The sequence below is a fragment of the Narcine bancroftii genome, chromosome 6 (genome assembly GCF_036971445.1).
Source record: "Narcine bancroftii isolate sNarBan1 chromosome 6, sNarBan1.hap1, whole genome shotgun sequence".
NCBI classification, from domain to species: domain Eukaryota; kingdom Metazoa; phylum Chordata; class Chondrichthyes; order Torpediniformes; family Narcinidae; genus Narcine; species Narcine bancroftii.
In genome coordinates, this window is record NC_091474.1 from 227,499,523 (window position 1) to 227,513,559 (window position 14,037).

General features: G+C 44.1%; 10 non-coding genes and 12 pseudogenes across 10 annotated transcripts; all 22 read left to right on the forward strand.

Annotated features, from left to right (window-relative positions):
- The first annotated feature begins 310 nt into the window (after positions 1–310).
- LOC138738239 (5S ribosomal RNA) lies at positions 311–429 on the forward strand (annotated as a pseudogene).
- A 340-nt stretch (positions 430–769) lies between these two features.
- LOC138737863 (5S ribosomal RNA) lies at positions 770–888 on the forward strand. Its single transcript, XR_011341293.1, has one exon. It is a non-coding gene; the product is annotated as a 5S ribosomal RNA (ribosomal RNA).
- Positions 889–1,533: 645 nt separating this feature from the next.
- Positions 1,534–1,652, forward strand: LOC138737934 (5S ribosomal RNA). The gene has a single exon (XR_011341363.1). It is a non-coding gene; the product is annotated as a 5S ribosomal RNA (ribosomal RNA).
- A 650-nt stretch (positions 1,653–2,302) lies between these two features.
- Positions 2,303–2,421, forward strand: LOC138738192 (5S ribosomal RNA; annotated as a pseudogene).
- A 339-nt stretch (positions 2,422–2,760) lies between these two features.
- LOC138738167 (5S ribosomal RNA) lies at positions 2,761–2,879 on the forward strand. Its single transcript, XR_011341489.1, has one exon. It is a non-coding gene; the product is annotated as a 5S ribosomal RNA (ribosomal RNA).
- A 642-nt stretch (positions 2,880–3,521) lies between these two features.
- On the forward strand, positions 3,522–3,640 carry LOC138737871 (5S ribosomal RNA). Its single transcript, XR_011341301.1, has one exon. It is a non-coding gene; the product is annotated as a 5S ribosomal RNA (ribosomal RNA).
- Positions 3,641–4,285: 645 nt separating this feature from the next.
- LOC138738240 (5S ribosomal RNA) lies at positions 4,286–4,404 on the forward strand (annotated as a pseudogene).
- Positions 4,405–4,764: 360 nt separating this feature from the next.
- LOC138738309 (5S ribosomal RNA) lies at positions 4,765–4,882 on the forward strand (annotated as a pseudogene).
- A 347-nt stretch (positions 4,883–5,229) lies between these two features.
- LOC138738287 (5S ribosomal RNA) lies at positions 5,230–5,348 on the forward strand (annotated as a pseudogene).
- An 859-nt stretch (positions 5,349–6,207) lies between these two features.
- On the forward strand, positions 6,208–6,326 carry LOC138738216 (5S ribosomal RNA; annotated as a pseudogene).
- A 338-nt stretch (positions 6,327–6,664) lies between these two features.
- Positions 6,665–6,783, forward strand: LOC138737791 (5S ribosomal RNA). Its single transcript, XR_011341233.1, has one exon. It is a non-coding gene; the product is annotated as a 5S ribosomal RNA (ribosomal RNA).
- A 645-nt stretch (positions 6,784–7,428) lies between these two features.
- Positions 7,429–7,547, forward strand: LOC138737992 (5S ribosomal RNA). Its single transcript, XR_011341422.1, has one exon. It is a non-coding gene; the product is annotated as a 5S ribosomal RNA (ribosomal RNA).
- Positions 7,548–8,188: 641 nt separating this feature from the next.
- LOC138738098 (5S ribosomal RNA) lies at positions 8,189–8,307 on the forward strand (annotated as a pseudogene).
- A 334-nt stretch (positions 8,308–8,641) lies between these two features.
- Positions 8,642–8,760, forward strand: LOC138738165 (5S ribosomal RNA; annotated as a pseudogene).
- Positions 8,761–9,102: 342 nt separating this feature from the next.
- Positions 9,103–9,221, forward strand: LOC138738151 (5S ribosomal RNA; annotated as a pseudogene).
- Positions 9,222–9,556: 335 nt separating this feature from the next.
- LOC138737935 (5S ribosomal RNA) lies at positions 9,557–9,675 on the forward strand. Its single transcript, XR_011341364.1, has one exon. It is a non-coding gene; the product is annotated as a 5S ribosomal RNA (ribosomal RNA).
- A 641-nt stretch (positions 9,676–10,316) lies between these two features.
- LOC138737877 (5S ribosomal RNA) lies at positions 10,317–10,435 on the forward strand. Its single transcript, XR_011341307.1, has one exon. It is a non-coding gene; the product is annotated as a 5S ribosomal RNA (ribosomal RNA).
- Positions 10,436–10,774: 339 nt separating this feature from the next.
- On the forward strand, positions 10,775–10,893 carry LOC138738178 (5S ribosomal RNA). The gene has a single exon (XR_011341490.1). It is a non-coding gene; the product is annotated as a 5S ribosomal RNA (ribosomal RNA).
- Positions 10,894–11,538: 645 nt separating this feature from the next.
- On the forward strand, positions 11,539–11,657 carry LOC138737936 (5S ribosomal RNA). Its single transcript, XR_011341365.1, has one exon. It is a non-coding gene; the product is annotated as a 5S ribosomal RNA (ribosomal RNA).
- Positions 11,658–12,301: 644 nt separating this feature from the next.
- Positions 12,302–12,420, forward strand: LOC138738276 (5S ribosomal RNA; annotated as a pseudogene).
- Positions 12,421–12,780: 360 nt separating this feature from the next.
- Positions 12,781–12,898, forward strand: LOC138738310 (5S ribosomal RNA; annotated as a pseudogene).
- Positions 12,899–13,245: 347 nt separating this feature from the next.
- On the forward strand, positions 13,246–13,364 carry LOC138738288 (5S ribosomal RNA; annotated as a pseudogene).
- The last annotated feature ends 673 nt before the right edge of the window (positions 13,365–14,037 follow it).

Genomic DNA, 14,037 nt, shown 5'->3' on the forward strand with positions numbered 1-14,037 from the left:
TCTCTTTCTTTAATCTACTTTCACACTCTCTAACTTTCTTGTCTCACTCACTTTTGCTCTATTTTCTATCTGTCACACTATCTCTTTACTTTTCTCTCTCTCACTCACTGTTGCTCTGTCTCTCTCTGTCTTTCACTCGCTCTCTCTCTCCCTCGGTCGCTCTCTGCCTCACTTCTCTCTCTCCTCCTCTCGGATTGGCTCTATTGAAATGTTTTGCTTGTCTTATTTGTTGTATTGTTCCTGAGTGTGCAGTGGCATATGTGTGTGTGCTGGTGAGTTGGTTAAGGGGTGTCAGAAGCAGGCACCTGCTGCCTACGGCCGTACTAGACTGAAAACGCCCGATCTCGTCTGATCTCGGAAGCTTACCAGGCTCAGGCCTGGTCGGTACTTGGATGGGAGAGCGCCTGGGAATACCAGGTGCCATAGGCTTTTGGCTTTCAGCACCCACCCATTTTTCTTTCTTTCGATTTATCTATCTGTCTCACTTTCTTTCTTTCTTTCTCTTCCTTTCATTCATTCTCTTTCAGTCTTTCTCATTCTTTCACTCATACTCACTCACTCACTGTCGCTCTGTCACTCACTTCTCTATCTCTCTCTCTCTGTCTCTCTCTCTCGCTCCCTCGGTCGCTCTCTGCCTCACTTCTCTTTCTCTTCCTCTTGGATTGGCTCTATTGAAATGTTTTGCTTGTCTCATTTCTCCTGCGTGTGCAGCGGCACATGTGTGTGTGCTGGTGAATTGGTTAAGTGTTGTCAGAAGCAGACACCTGCTGCCTACGGCCATACTAGCCTGAAAACGCCCGATCTCGTCTGATCTCGGAAGCTAAGCATGCTCAGGCCTGGTCAGTACTTGGATGGGAGACCGCCTGGGAATACCAGGTGCCGTAGGCTTTTGCCTCTCACTACCAACCTATTTTTCTTCTATTCTGCTTCTCTCTCTCTCTCTTTCTCTATATCTTTTTTCTCTTTCTTTCTCTCTTCCTTTCATTCCATCATTCATTCTCCTTTAATTCTTCTCATTCTTTCACATTATGCCTCATTCTATTTCTCAACCTACTTTGATGCACTCTTGCTTTCTTTCTCTCACTCACTCTTTCTCTATTTTATATCTCTCATACTCTCTCTCTTTTCTTTCCAATCTCTGTCACTCTCACTCTTTCTTTCTTTTATTCCTTCATTAATTCTTTCCCTTTTAATCCTTCTCAATCTTTAAGTAATCCTGCATCATTCTATCTCTTGCTTTGATCTACTTTCACACTCTCTTACTTTCTTCTCTCACTCACTTTTTCTCTATTTTCTATCTGTCACACTCTCTCTTTACTTTTATCTCTCTCAATCACTGTTGCTCTGTCTCTCTCTGTTTTTCACTCACTCTCTCTCTCCCTCTGTCGCTCTCTGCTTCACTTCTCTCTCTCTAGGACTGTCTATATTGAAATGTTTTGCTTGTCTTATTTGTTGTATTGTTCCTGAGTGTGCAGTGGCATATGTGTGTGTGCTGGTGAGTTGGTTAAGGGGTGTCAGAAGCAGGCACCTGCCGCCTACGGCCATACTAGCCTGAAAACGCCCGATCTCGTCTGATCTCGGAAGCTAAGCACGCTCAGTCCTGGTCAGTACTTGGATGGGAGACCGCCTGGGAATACCAGGTGCCGTAGGCTTTTGCCTCTCACTACCAACCCATTTTTCTTCTATTCTGCTTCTCTCTCTCTCTCTTTCTCTATATCTTTTTTCTCTTTCTTTCTCTCTTCCTTTCATTCCATCATTCATTCTCCTTTAATCCTTCTCATTCTTTCACATTATGCCTCATTCTATTTCTCAACCTACTTTGATGCACTCTTGCTTTCTTCTCTCACTCACTCTTTCTCTATTTTATATCTCTCATACCCTCTCTCTTTTCTTTCCTCTCTCTGTCACTCTCACTCTTTCTTTCTTTTATTCCTTCATTAATACTTTCCCTTTTAATCCTTCTCATTCTTTAAGTAATCCTGCATCATTCTATCTCTTTCTTTAATCTACTTTCACACTCTCTTACTTTCTTGTCTCACTCACTTTTGCTCTATTTTCTATCTGTCACACTCTCTCTTTGCTTTTCTCTCTCTCACTCACTGTTGCTCTGTCTCTCTCTGTCTTTCACTCGCTCTCTCTCTCCCTCGGTCGCTCTCTGCCTCACTTCTCTCTCTCCTCCTCTCGGATTGGCTCTATTGAAATATTTTGCTTGTCTTATTTGTTGTATTGTTCCTGAGTGTGCAGTGGCATATGTGTGTGTGCTGGTGAGTTGGTTAAGGGGTGTCAGAAGCAGGCACCTGCTGCCTACGGCCGTACTAGACTGAAAACGCCCGATCTCGTCTGATCTCGGAAGCTTACCAGGCTCAGGCCTGGTCGGTACTTGGATGGGAGAGCGCCTGGGAATACCAGGTGCCGTAGGCTTTTGGCTTTCAGCACCCACCCATTTTTCTTTCTTTCGATTTATCTATCTGTCTCACTTTCTTTCTTTCTTTCTCTTCCTTTCATTCATTCTCTTTCAGTCTTTCTCATTCTTTCACTCATACTCACTCACTCACTGTCGCTCTGTCACTCACTTCTCTATCTCTCTCTCTCTGTGTCTCTCTCTCGCTCCCTCGGTCGCTCTCTGCCTCACTTCTCTTTCTCTTCCTCTTGGATTGGCTCTATTGAAATGTTTTGCTTGTCTCATTTGTCCTGCGTGTGCAGCGGCCATGTGTGTGTGCTGGTGAATTGGTTAAGTGTTGTCAGAAGCAGACACCTGCCGCCTACGGCCATACTAGCCTGAAAACGCCCGATCTCGTCTGATCTCGGAAGCTAAGCAGGCTCAGGCCTGGTCAGTACTTAGATGGGAGACCGCCTGGGAATACCAGGTGCCGTAGGCTTTTGCCTCTCACTACCAACCCATTTTTCTTCTATTCTGCTTCTCTCTCTCTCTCTTTCTCTATATCTTTTTTCTCTTTCTTTCTCTCTTCCTTTCATTCCATCATTCATTCTCCTTTAATTCTTCTCATTCTTTCACATTATGCCTCATTCTATTTCTCAACCTACTTTGATGCACTCTTGCTTTCTTTCTCTCACTCACTCTTTCTCTATTTTATATCTCTCATACTCTCTCTCTTTTCTTTCCAATCTCTGTCACTCTCACTCTTTCTTTCTTTTATTCCTTCATTAATTCTTTCCCTTTTAATCCTTCTCATTCTTTAAGTAATCCTGCATCATTCTATCTCTTGCTTTGATCTACTTTCACACCCTCTTACTTTCTTCTCTCACTCACTTTTTCTCTATTTTCTATCTGTCACACTATCTCTTTACTTTTATCTCTCTCACTCACTGTTGCTCTGTCTCTCTCTGTCTTTCACTCGCTCTCTCTCTCCCTCGGTCGCTCTCTGCCTCACTTCTCTTTCTCTTCCTCTTGGATTGGATCTATTGAAATGTTTTGCTTGTCTTATTTCTCCTGCGTGTGCAGCGGCACATGTGTGTGTGCTGGTGAATTGGTTAAGTGTTGTCAGAAGTAGACACCTGCCGCCTACGGCCATACTAGCCTGAAAACGCCCGATCTCGTCTGATCTCGGAAGCTAAGCAGGCTCAGGCCTGGTCAGTACTTGGATGGGAGACCGCCTGGGAATACCAGGTGCCGTAGGCTTTTGCCTCTCACTACCAACCCATTTTTCTTCTATTCTGCTTCTCTCTCTCTCTCTTTCTCTATATCTTTTTTCTCTTTCTTTCTCTCTTCCTTTCATTCCATCATTCATTCTCCTTTAATTCTTCTCATTCTTTCACATTATGCCTCATTCTATTTCTCAACCTACTTTGATGCACTCTTGCTTTCTTTCTCTCACTCACTCTTTCTCTATTTTATATCTCTCATACTCTCTCTCTTTTCTTTCCTCTCTCTGTCACTCTCACTCTTTCTTTCTTTTATTCCTTCCTTAATTCTTTCCCTTTTAATCCTTCTCATTCTTTAAGTAATCCTGCATCATTCTATCTCTTGCTTTGATCTACTTTCACACCCTCTTACTTTCTTCTCTCACTCACTTTTTCTCTATTTTCTATCTGTCACACTCTCTCTTTACTTTTATCTCTCTCAATCACTGTTGCTCTGTCTTTCTCTGTTTTTCACTCGCTCTCTCTCTCCCTCTGTCGCTCTCTGCTTCACTTCTCTCTCTCTAGGACTGTCTATATTGAAATGTTTTGCTTGTCTTATTTGTTGTATTGTTCCTGAGTGTGCAGTGGCATATGTGTGTGTGCTGGTGAGTTGGTTAAGGGGTGTCAGAAGCAGGCACCTGCTGCCTACGGCCGTACTAGACTGAAAACGCCCGATCTCGTCTGATCTCGGAAGCTTACCAGGCTCAGGCCTGGTCGGTACTTGGATGGGAGAGCGCCTGGGAATACCAGGTGCCATAGGCTTTTGGCTTTCAGCACCCACCCATTTTTCTTTCTTTCGATTTATCTATTTGTCTCACTTTCTTTCTTTCTTTCTTTCTCTTCCTTTCATTCCTCCATTCATTCATTCTCTTTCAGTCTTTCTCATTCTTTCACTCATACTCACTCACTCATTGTCGCTCTGTCACTCACTTCTCTATCTCTCTCTCTCTCTCTCTCTCTCTCTCTCGCTCCCTCTGTTGCTCTCTGCCTCACTTCTCATTCTCTTCCTCTTGGATTGGCTCTATTGAAATGTTTTCCTTGTCTTATTAGTCCTGAGTGTGCAGCGGCACATGTGTGTGTGCTTGTGAATTGGTTAAGTGTTGTTGGAAGCAGGCACCTGCTGCCTACGGCTGGACTAGACTGAAAACGCCCGATCTCGTATGATCTCGGAAGCTAAGCAGGCTCAGGCCTGGTCAGTAATGGATGGGAGAGCGCCTGGGAATACCATGTGCCGTAGGCTTTTGGCTTTCAGCACCCACCCATTTTCCTTTCTTTCGATTTATCTATCTGTCTCACTTCCTTTCTTTCTTTCTCTTCCATTCATTCTCTTTCAGTCTTTCTCATTCTTTCACTCATACTCACTCACTCACTGTCGCTCTGTCACTCACTTCTCTATCTCTCTCTCTCTCTGTCTCTCTCTCTCGCTCCCTCGGTCGCTCTCTGCCTCACTTCTCTTTCTCTTCCTCTTGGATTGGCTCTATTGAAATGTTTTGCTTGTCTTATTTGTTGTATTGTTCCTGAGTGTGCAGTGGCATATGTGTGTGTGCTGGTGAATTGGTTAAGTGTTGTCAGAAGCAGCCACCTGCTGCCTACAGCTGTACTAGACTGAAAACGCCTGATCTCGTCTGATCTCGGAAGCTTACCAGGCTCAGGCCTGGTCAGTACTTGGATGGGAGAGCGCCTGGGAATACCATGTGCCGTAGGCTTTTGGCTTTCACCACCCACCTATTTTTCTTTCTTTCGATTTATCTATCTGTCTCACTTTCTTTCTTTCTTTCTTTCTCTTCCTTTCATTCATTCTCTTTCAGTCTTTCTCATTCTTTCACTCATTCTCACTCACTCACTGTCGCTCTGTCACTCACTTCTCTATCTCTCTGTCAATCGCTCTCTCTCTCTCTGTCTCTCTCTCTCACTCCCTCGGTCGCTCTCTGCCTCACTTCTCTTTCTCTTCCTCTTGGATTGGCTCTATTGAAATGTTTTGCTTGTCTTATTTGTCCTGAGTGTGCAGCGGTACATGTGTGTGTGCTTGTGAATTGGTTAAGTGTTGTTGGAAGCAGGCACCTGCTGCCTAAGGCCGGACTAGTGATATGTATGTGGGTAAAGACAAAAATAGACTGAGGGATGAAGACGGGTAAGGAGGGTAAAAACGACCACAATTGATATGTATGCGGGAAAAGAGGTATAAGAGTGAATAGAGACAATGGGCATATGTGAAAGTATTCTTCTCATTCTTCAAGTAATCCTGCATCATTCTATCTCTTTCTTTTATCTACTTTTACACTCTCTTACTTTCTTCTCTCACTCACTTTTGCTCTATTTTCTATCTGTCACACTCTCTCTTTACTTTTCTCTCTCTCACTCACTGTTGCTCTGTCTCTCTCTGTCTTTCACTCGCTCTCTCTCTCCATCGGTCGCTCTCTGCCTCACTTCTCTCTCTCCTCCTCTCGGATTGGCTCTATTGAAATGTTTTGCTTGTCTTATTTGTTGTATTGTTCCTGAGTGTGCAGTGGCATATGTGTGTGTGCTGGTGAGTTGGTTAAGGGGTGTCAGAAGCAGGCACCTGCTGCCTACGGCCGTACTAGACTGAAAACGCCCGATCTCGTCTGATCTCGGAAGCTTACCAGGCTCAGGCCTGGTCGGTACTTGGATGGGAGAGCGTCTGGGAAGACCAGGTGCCGTAGGTTTTTGGCTTTCAGCACCCACCCATTTTTCTTTCTTTCGATTTATCTATCTGTCTCACTTTCTTTCTTTCTTTCTCTTCCTTTCATTCATTCTCTTTCAGTCTTTGTCATTCTTTCACTCATACTCACTCACTCACTGTCGCTCTGTCACTCACTTCTCTATCTCTCTCTGTCTCTCTCTCTCTCGCTCTCTCGGTCGCTCTCTGCCTCACTTCTCTTTCTCTTCCTCTTGGATTGGCTCTATTGAAATGTTTTGCTTGTCTTATTTGTCCTGCGTGTGCAGTGGCACATGTGTGTGTGCTGGTGAATTGGTTAAGTGTTGTCAGAAGCAGACACCTGCCGCCTACGGCCATACTAGCCTGAAAACGCCCGATCTCGTCTGATCTCGGAAGCTAAGCACGCTCAGGCCTGGTCAGTACTTGGATGGGAGACCGCCTGGGAATACCAGGTGCCGTAGGCTTTTGCCTCTCACTACCAACCCATTTTTCTTCTATTCTGCTTCTCTCTCTCTCTCTTTCTCTATATCTTTTTTCTCTTTCTTTCTCTCTTCCTTTCATTCCATCATTCATTCTCCTTTAATTCTTCTCATTCTTTCACATTATGCCTCATTCTATTTCTCAACCTACTTTGATGCACTCTTGCTTTCTTTCTCTCACTCACTCTTTCTCTATTTTATATCTCTCATACTCTCTCTCTTTTCTTTCCTCTCTCTGTCACTCTCACTCTTTCTTTCTTTTATTCCTTCATTAATTCTTTCCCTTTTAATCCTTCTCATTCTTTAAGTAATCCTGCATCATTCTATCTCTTGCTTTGATCTACTTTCACACCCTCTTACTTTCTTCTCTCACTCACTTTTTCTCTATTTTCTATCTGTCACACTCTCTCTTTACTTTTATCTCTCTCAATCACTGTTGCTCTGTCTTTCTCTGTTTTTCACTCGCTCTCTCTCTCCCTCTGTCGCTCTCTGCTTCACTTCTCTCTCTCTAGGACTGTCTATATTGAAATGTTTTGCTTGTCTTATTTGTTGTATTGTTCCTGAGTGTGCAGTGGCATATGTGTGTGTGCTGGTGAGTTGGTTAAGGGGTGTCAGAAGCAGGCACCTGCCGCCTACGGCCATACTAGCCTGAAAATGCCCGATCTCGTCTGATCTCGGAAGCTAAGCACGCTCAGTCCTGGTCAGTACTTGGATGGGAGACCGCCTGGGAATACCAGGTGCCGTAGGCTTTTGCCTCTCACTACCAACCCATTTTTCTTCTATTCTGCTTCTCTCTCTCTCTCTTTCTCTATATCTTTTTTCTCTTTCTTTCTCTCTTCCTTTCATTCCATCATTCATTCTCCTTTAATCCTTCTCATTCTTTCACATTATGCCTCATTCTATTTCTCAACCTACTTTGATGCACTCTTGCTTTCTTCTCTCACTCACTCTTTCTCTATTTTATATCTCTCATACCCTCTCTCTTTTCTTTCCTCTCTCTGTCACTCTCACTCTTTCTTTCTTTTATTCCTTCATTAATACTTTCCCTTTTAATCCTTCTCATTCTTTAAGTAATCCTGCATCATTCTATCTCTTGCTTTGATCTACTTTCACACCCTCTTACTTTCTTCTCTCACTCACTTTTTCTCTATTTTCTATCTGTCACACTATCTCTTTACTTTTATCTCTCTCACTCACTGTTGCTCTGTCTCTCTCTGTCTTTCACTCGCTCTCTCTCTCCCTCGGTCGCTCTCTGCCTCACTTCTCTTTCTCTTCCTCTTGGATTGGATCTATTGAAATGTTTTGCTTGTCTTATTTGTCCTGCGTGTGCAGCGGCACATGTGTGTGTGCTGGTGAATTGGTTAAGTGTTGTCAGAAGTAGACACCTGCCGCCTACGGCCATACTAGCCTGAAAACGCCCGATCTCGTCTGATCTCGGAAGCTTACCAGGCTCAGGCCTGGTCAGTACTTGGATGGGAGAGCGCCTGGGAATACCATGTGCTGTAGGCTTTTGGCTTTCAGCACCCACCCATTTTTCTTTCTTTCGATTTATCTATCTGTCTCACTTTTTTCTTTCTTTCTCTTCCTTTCATTCATTCTCTTTCAGTCTTTGTCATTCTTTCACTCATACTCACTCACTCACTGTCGCTCTGTCACTCACTTCTCTATCTCTCTCTGTCTCTCTCTCTCGCTCCCTCGGTCGCTCTCTGCCTCACTTCTTTTTCTCTTCCTCTTGGATTGGCTCTATTGAAATGTTTTGCTTGTCTCATTTGTCCTGCGTGTGCAGCGGCCATGTGTGTGTTCTGGTGAATTGGTTAAGTGTTGTCAGAAGCAGACAGCTGCCGCCTACGGCCATACTAGCCTGAAAACGCCCGATCTCGTTTGATCTCGGAAGCTTACCAGGCTCAGGCCTGGTCGGTACTTGGATGGGAGAGCGCCTGGGAATACCAGGTGCCATAGGCTTTTGGCTTTCAGCACCCACCCATTTTTCTTTCTTTCGATTTATCTATCTGTCTCACTTTCTTTCTTTCTTTCTCTTCCTTTCATTCATTCTCTTTCAGTCTTTCTCATTCTTTCACTCATACTCACTCACTCACTGTCGCTCTGTCACTCACTTCTCTATCACTCTCTCTCTCTGTCTCTCTCTCTCGCTCCCTCGGTCGCTCTCTGCCTCACTTCTCTTTCTCTTCCTCTTGGATTGGATCTATTGAAATGTTTTGCTTGTCTTATTTGTCCTGCGTGTGCAGCGGCACATGTGTGTGTGCTGGTGAATTGGTTAAGTGTTGTCAGAAGCAGACACCTGCCGCCTATGGCCATACTAGCCTGAAAACGCCCGATCTCGTCTGATCTCGGAAGCTTACCAGGCTCAGGCCTGGTCGGTACTTGTATGGGAGAGCGCCTGGGAATACCAGGTGCCATAGGCTTTTGGCTTTCAGCACCCACCCATTTTTCTTTCTTTCGATTTATCTATCTGTCTCACTTTCTTTCTTTCTTTCTCTTCCTTTCATTCATTCTCTTTCAGTCTTTGTCATTCTTTCACTCATACTCACTCACTCACTGTCGCTCTGTCACTCACTTCTCTCTCTCTCTCTGTCTCTCTCTCTCGCTCCCTCGGTCGCTCTGTGCCTCACTTCTCTTTCTCTTCCTCTTGGATTGCCTCTATTGAAATGTTTTGCTTGTCTCATTTGTCCTGCGTGTGCAGCGGCCATGTGTGTGTGCTGGTGAATTGGTTAAGTGTTGTCAGAAGCAGACACCTGCCGCCTACGGCCATACTAGCCTGAAAACGCCCGATCTCGTCTGATCTCGGAAGCTAAGCACGCTCAGTCCTGGTCAGTACTTGGATGGGAGACCGCCTGGGAATACCAGGTGCCGTAGGCTTTTGCCTCTCACTACCAACCCATTTTTCTTCTATTCTGCTTCTCTCTCTCTCTCTTTCTCTATATCTTTTTTCTCTTTCTTTCTCTCTTCCTTTCATTCCATCATTCATTCTCCTTTAATCCTTCTCATTCTTTCACATTATGCCTCATTCTATTTCTCAACCTACTTTGATGCACTCTTGCTTTCTTCTCTCACTCACTCTTTCTCTATTTTATATCTCTCATACCCTCTCTCTTTTCTTTCCTCTCTCTGTCACTCTCACTCTTTCTTTCTTTTATTCCTTCATTAATACTTTCCCTTTTAATCCTTCTCATTCTTTAAGTAATCCTCCATCATTCTATCTCTTGCTTTGATCTACTTTCACACCCTCTTACTTTCTTCTCTCACTCACTTTTTCTCTATTTTCTATCTGTCACACTATCTCTTTACTTTTATCTCTCTCACTCACTGTTGCTCTGTCTCTCTCTGTCTTTCACTCGCTCTCTCTCTCCCTCGGTCGCTCTCTGCCTCACTTCTCTTTCTCTTCCTCTTGGATTGGATCTATTGAAATGTTTTGCTTGTCTTATTTGTCCTGCGTGTGCAGCGGCACATGTGTGTGTGCTGGTGAATTGGTTAAGTGTTGTCAGAAGTAGACACCTGCCGCCTACGGCCATACTAGCCTGAAAACGCCCGATCTCGTCTGATCTCGGAAGCTAAGCAGGCTCAGGCCTGGTCAGTACTTGGATGGGAGAGCGCCTGGGAATACCAGGTGCCGTAGGCTTTTGGCTTTCAGCACCCACCCATTTTTCTTTCTTTCGATTTATCTATCTGTCTCACTTTCTTTCTTTCTTTCTCTTCCTTTCATTCATTCTCTTTCAGTCTTTCTCATTCTTTCACTCATACTCACTCACTCACTGTCGCTCTGTCACTCACTTCTCTATCTCTCTCTCTCTGTCTCTCTCTCTCGCTCCCTCGGTCGCTCTCTGCCTCACTTCTCTTTCTCTTCCTCTTGGATTGGCTCTATTGAAATGTTTTGCTTGTCTCATTTGTCCTGCGTGTGCAGCGGCCATGTGTGTGTGCTGGTGAATTGGTTAAGTGTTGTCAGAAGCAGACACCTGCCGCCTACGGCCATACTAGCCTGAAAACGCCCGATCTCGTCTGATCTCGGAAGCTAAGCAGGCTCAGGCCTGGTCAGTACTTAGATGGGAGACCGCCTGGGAATACCAGGTGCCGTAGGCTTTTGCCTCTCACTACCAACCCATTTTTCTTCTATTCTGCTTCTCTCTCTCTCTCTTTCTCTATATCTTTTTTCTCTTTCTTTCTCTCTTCCTTTCATTCCATCATTCATTCTCCTTTAATTCTTCTCATTCTTTCACATTATGCCTCATTCTATTTCTCAACCTACTTTGATGCACTCTTGCTTTCTTTCTCTCACTCACTCTTTCTCTATTTTATATCTCTCATACTCTCTCTCTTTTCTTTCCAATCTCTGTCACTCTCACTCTTTCTTTCTTTTATTCCTTCATTAATTCTTTCCCTTTTAATCCTTCTCAATCTTTAAGTAATCCTGCATCATTCTATCTCTTGCTTTGATCTACTTTCACACTCTCTTACTTTCTTCTCTCACTCACTTTTTCTCTATTTTCTATCTGTCACACTCTCTCTTTACTTTTATCTCTCTCAATCACTGTTGCTCTGTCTCTCTCTGTTTTTCACTCACTCTCTCTCTCCCTCTGTCGCTCTCTGCTTCACTTCTCTCTCTCTAGGACTGTCTATATTGAAATGTTTTGCTTGTCTTATTTGTTGTATTGTTCCTGAGTGTGCAGTGGCATATGTGTGTGTGCTGGTGAGTTGGTTAAGGGGTGTCAGAAGCAGGCACCTGCCGCCTACGGCCATACTAGCCTGAAAACGCCCGATCTCGTCTGATCTCGGAAGCTAAGCACGCTCAGTCCTGGTCAGTACTTGGATGGGAGACCGCCTGGGAATACCAGGTGCCGTAGGCTTTTGCCTCTCACTACCAACCCATTTTTCTTCTATTCTGCTTCTCTCTCTCTCTCTTTCTCTATATCTTTTTTCTCTTTCTTTCTCTCTTCCTTTCATTCCATCATTCATTCTCCTTTAATCCTTCTCATTCTTTCACATTATGCCTCATTCTATTTCTCAACCTACTTTGATGCACTCTTGCTTTCTTCTCTCACTCACTCTTTCTCTATTTTATATCTCTCATACTCTCTCTCTTTTCTTTCCTCTCTCTGTCACTCTCACTCTTTCTTTCTTTTATTCCTTCATTAATACTTTCCCTTTTAATCCTTCTCATTCTTTAAGTAATCCTGCATCATTCTATCTCTTTCTTTAATCTACTTTCACACTCTCTTACTTTCTTGTCTCACTCACTTTTTCTCTATTTTCTATCTGTCACACTATCTCTTTACTTTTATCTCTCTCAATCACTGTTGCTCTGTCTTTCTCTGTTTTTCACTCGCTCTCTCTCTCCCTCTGTCGCTCTCTGCTTCACTTCTCTCTCTCTAGGACTGTCTATATTGAAATGTTTTGCTTGTCTTATTTGTTGTATTGTTCCTGAGTGTGCAGTGGCATATGTGTGTGTGCTGGTGAGTTGGTTAAGGGGTGTCAGAAGCAGGCACCTGCTGCCTACGGCCGTACTAGACTGAAAACGCCCGATCTCGTCTGATATCGGAAGCTTACCAGGCTCAGGCCTGGTCGGTACTTGGATGGGAGAGCGCCTGGGAATACCAGGTGCCATAGGCTTTTGGCTTTCAGCACCCACCCATTTTTCTTTCTTTCGATTTATCTATTTGTCTCACTTTCTTTCTTTCTTTCTTTCTCTTCCTTTCATTCCTCCATTCATTCATTCTCTTTCAGTCTTTCTCATTCTTTCACTCATACTCACTCACTCATTGTCGCTCTGTCACTCACTTCTCTATCTCTCTCTCTCTCTCTCTCTCTCTCTCTCGCTCCCTCTGTTGCTCTCTGCCTCACTTCTCATTCTCTTCCTCTTGGATTGGCTCTATTGAAATGTTTTGCTTGTCTTATTAGTCCTGAGTGTGCAGCGGCACATGTGTGTGTGCTTGTGAATTGGTTAAGTGTTGTTGGAAGCAGGCACCTGCTGCCTACGGCTGGACTAGACTGAAAACGCCCGATCTCGTATGATCTCGGAAGCTAAGCAGGCTCAGGCCTGGTCAGTAATGGATGGGAGAGCGCCTGGGAATACCATGTGCCGTAGGCTTTTGGCTTTCAGCACCCACCCATTTTCCTTTCTTTCGATTTATCTATCTGTCTCACTTCCTTTCTTTCTTTCTCTTCCATTCATTCTCTTTCAGTCTTTCTCATTCTTTCACTCATACTCACTCACTCACTGTCGCTCTGTCACTCACTTCTCTATCTCTCTCTCTCTCTGTCTCTCTCTCTCGCTCCCTCGGTCGCTCTCTGCCTCACTTCTCTTTCTCTTCCTCTTGGATTGGCTCTATTGAAATGTTTTGCTTGTCTTATTTGTTGTATTGTTCCTGACTGTGCAGTGGCATATGTGTGTGTGCTGGTGAATTGGTTAAGTGTTGTCAGAAGCAGCCACCTGCTGCCTACAGCTGTACTAGACTGAAAACGCCTGATCTCGTCTGATCTCGGAAGCTTACCAGGCTCAGGCCTGGTCAGTACTTGGATGGGAGAGCGCCTGGGAATACCATGTGCCGTAGGCTTTTGGCTTTCACCACCCACCTATTTTTCTTTCTTTCGATTTATCTATCTGTCTCACTTTCTTTCTTTCTTTCTTTCTCTTCCTTTCATTCATTCTCTTTCAGTCTTTCTCATTCTTTCACTCATTCTCACTCACTCACTGTCGCTCTGTCACTCACTTCTCTATCTCTCTGTCAATCGCTCTCTCTCTCTCTGTCTCTCTCTCTCACTCCCTCGGTCGCTCTCTGCCTCACTTCTCTTTCTCTTCCTCTTGGATTGGCTCTATTGAAATGTTTTGCTTGTCTTATTTGTCCTGAGTGTGCAGCGGTACATGTGTGTGTGCTTGTGAATTGGTTAAGTGTTGTTGGAAGCAGGCACCTGCTGCCTAAGGCCGGACTAGTGATATGTATGTGGGTAAAGACAAAAATAGACTGAGGGATGAAGACGGGTAAGGAGGGTAAAAACGACCACAATTGATATGTATGCGTTAAAAGAGGTATAAGAGTGAATAGAGACAATGGGCATATGTGAAAGTATTCTTCTCATTCTTCAAGTAATCCTGCATCATTCTATCTCTTTCTTTTATCTACTTTTACACTCTCTTACTTTCTTCTCTCACTCACTTTTGCTCTATTTTCTATCTGTCACACTCTCTCTTTACTTTTCTCTCTCTCACTCACTGTTGCTCTGTCTCTC